Genomic DNA, 367 nt, shown 5'->3' with positions numbered 1-367 from the left:
GAAAAAAAAAAAAAAAAAAAAAAAAAGACAATGGTATATGCACTGTTACCAAATTTGTTCAGCCTTTGGAGAATAAATGTCAAACGCATATTCACAATAATACAACTATTCTGAAACACATATTTGGAAAAGTGATTAAGACTTTTTCACTATTAATAAGTGACATATTATGGACAAGACCTAAGTCTACAATGGGAAGCTGTTCCTAAATTTTCTCATATTTTATCTTTAGCAATATATGAAAACCCAATGAATTAGCCACAGGATATTTTCAAATTGGCCATTTAAAAAAGTAATGCCTTCTGGAAAAAAGCAAGTCCTCTACGTGTAATTCATGGGAGACGATACCATCCAAAGAAGACTAAGG

Source organism: Ailuropoda melanoleuca, chromosome 1 (genome assembly GCF_002007445.2).
Source record: "Ailuropoda melanoleuca isolate Jingjing chromosome 1, ASM200744v2, whole genome shotgun sequence".
Lineage (NCBI taxonomy): Eukaryota > Metazoa > Chordata > Mammalia > Carnivora > Ursidae > Ailuropoda > Ailuropoda melanoleuca.
This window is presented reverse-complemented; position numbering follows the sequence as displayed.